Raw genomic sequence first — 2498 nt, 5'->3', positions numbered from 1 at the left:
ACACGGAAGGCGAGTGATGTTTGTTTCACAGGAATCTCAGAGAGTCAACGAGGAAGCGGGAGGGCAAAAACCTAATCAGCGACCAGAAACCAGCTTAGGTTGAGATTTTCAGAACGCAGCTAAGGGAAGGGTTTTAAAGACCTGCGTATACCTCTACTGAAAGGTATTTCCATTATTTCTTCACATCTACACCGTCAATGAGGCAACCCGAACCTTTAGCCCCAGACGCCTCAGAGAGGAGTTTAGGGCGGTTGCAGGCTCCGCCCATTCCTGGGTCTGGCGCCAGCGCAGTGGTTGTTACACTAAAGTGTCTCCGCCTTCCCCTTCTCCCTGTGGCAGCGATGGCCGAGTGGTTAAGGCGTTGGACTTGAAATCCAATGGGGTCTCCCCGCGCAGGTTCGAACCCTGCTCGCTGCGGAAGCAGGTGCTTCTCGTTTTTAGTTTTTAATAGCACCTACCAGGGATCAGCCTTACCCTCCTTGCTGTGTGTCCTATATCTGCCTGCTGAGTGCTTTACCAAGCCGAAAGAAAAGCCAATGAATACTGCCGGAGAATACACTATTTTATCAAGGAAAGAAGTCTTCCTCTACCCTAAAAGGCAAGGGAGCAGTTTTAGAATCCTGATGCTCAGTACGAAGGGCAGGTTCACAAAATAGAAATAAAATGCATATAATCATTGGTGGAAGTTGCAGGCTTCCTCAGCCTGAAAAAACTTTCATCTCACTAAAACTAAAGGCAAAACTATGCTACCTATCCTTCCATCTCAGAATCATCACCTCCAGTGGTTCCCCAACCATATCTAAAAGTGATGCTAATTTTTAAAATTTAAAATTCTACTTATAAAACATGATAAACGCATCCACATAATGCAACACTACACATGTAGCCATTAAAATGATTTCATGATGTGGGAAGGCCTGCCGCATGCATTGCCAAATGCAAAAGTCGGACAGATTACAAAACAGAATATGACTACATTTTTGTTAAACAACTCATTTTTATACTGGCATGGGGGAAATGGAAAAAATGTTAGCAAAAAAGAGAAAATGAATGGAGGCTGGGAAGAAACACACCAAAACATTAGTAGGATTGTTATCTCTGAGTGGTAGGATTTGAGGGGATTTTAATTTTCTTAATAGATAGTTGTGCTTAACTGAATTTTCTAAAATCTTCATATTAACCCGGTTGTGTTTTAAATAAAAAAGTTGAATCGTAAGGTCAGGCTTCCTCTTTTTTTTCCACCCCACTTCACTGTTCAAGGTTTATTTGATGTTTCAGTTGGCATGACACTTTGGAAAAACATAAATTTCCTAAAGTTAGAAATAGGAATGGCTTATAAAACCCTGCAAATATCCTAATGCTGGGCCATACTTAACCTGCATAGTACTAAAATAGTATACAATAGTTTCACCATCTCTAAAATACTCCTGCCAGTGTTGCACAGGCTCCAGTTGCTCTTCCTCTTTTCTTTCACCCCCTTTCACCGTGTTCATTATGCTTCCTAGATGTTCTTCTATTGTTCTCTGACGTCTCTAGGATAGAGATAATTTTCTGTGATCTCTAAAGTGGATTCCACCCACTCAGCCTACAGTATTTGGATAAGTGTCCCCCAAAGGTCCATGTGTTAAATGTTTGGTCCCAGGTGATCCTATTAGGAGATGGTGGAACCTTTAGGAGAGAGAGACTTATGGAATGTTCTTAGGTCATTGGAGGTATACACTTCAAGGGAATTGTGAGACCCCAGCCCCTTCCTCTGTTTCTTTTGCTTCTTGGTTCATAAAGTGAGCAATTTGGTCTGCCACATGCTGCCCACCTTTGCCATGTAGTACCCCTACCAGAGGCTCAAAGCTATGGATCCACCTGATCTTAGACTGGAACCTCCAAAACCTTGAGCCAAATAAACCTTTTCTTTTTTTAATTTTTTTTATTTTATTTTTGAGATGTAGTTGGACACAATACCTTTATTTTATTTTTATGTGGTGCTGAGGATTGAACCCAGGGCTTTGCATGTGCTAGGCGAGCGCTCTGCCACTGAGCCACAAACCCAGCCCCCAAAATAAACCTTTTCATTTAGAAAAATTATTTTGTTATAGTGACAGAAAGCTACTGTTGTACAGCTCCATTCCATTTAAGACTTGGCTGAGCATACACACTTACCACATTTTAAATCTTCAATCTATCCTCTCTTCGCAGTCCCCATCCCTTCTGCCCCCATTGATATCACTTATAGTAACTGCAATCATTTCCTAGCTGTCCTCCTTCCTTTTATCAGTAAGGATCAGCTGCATTACAGAAACCCAACTCTAGTATTTTAAACACATAGGGGTTTATCTCAAGAAATCTAAGAGACAAATACCATATCTGGATCCAACAGACTGAAATAATATATAACTTCTCATTTATTTCAGCATAAAACTTTTAAGGATTTTTAGCTGGTTGCGGTGGTGTACACTTATAATCCCAGCAGCTTCGAAGGCTGAGACAGAGGGATCACAAGT

At 41.4% G+C, this 2498-nt stretch overlaps 1 non-coding gene across 1 annotated transcript; it reads left to right on the top strand.

Moving 5' to 3' along the window:
* The first annotated feature begins 335 nt into the window (after positions 1–335).
* Trnas-uga lies at positions 336–417 on the top strand. The gene has a single exon. It is a non-coding gene; the product is annotated as a tRNA-Ser (tRNA).
* Positions 418–2498: the final 2081 nt, after the last annotated feature.

The sequence above is a fragment of the Marmota marmota genome, unplaced genomic scaffold (genome assembly GCF_001458135.2).
Source record: "Marmota marmota marmota unplaced genomic scaffold, marMar, whole genome shotgun sequence".
In the NCBI taxonomy this organism is placed as follows: Eukaryota; Metazoa; Chordata; class Mammalia; order Rodentia; family Sciuridae; genus Marmota; species Marmota marmota.
Note: the sequence above shows the minus strand (reverse complement) of the source record. Positions and strands in the feature narration are given on the sequence as shown.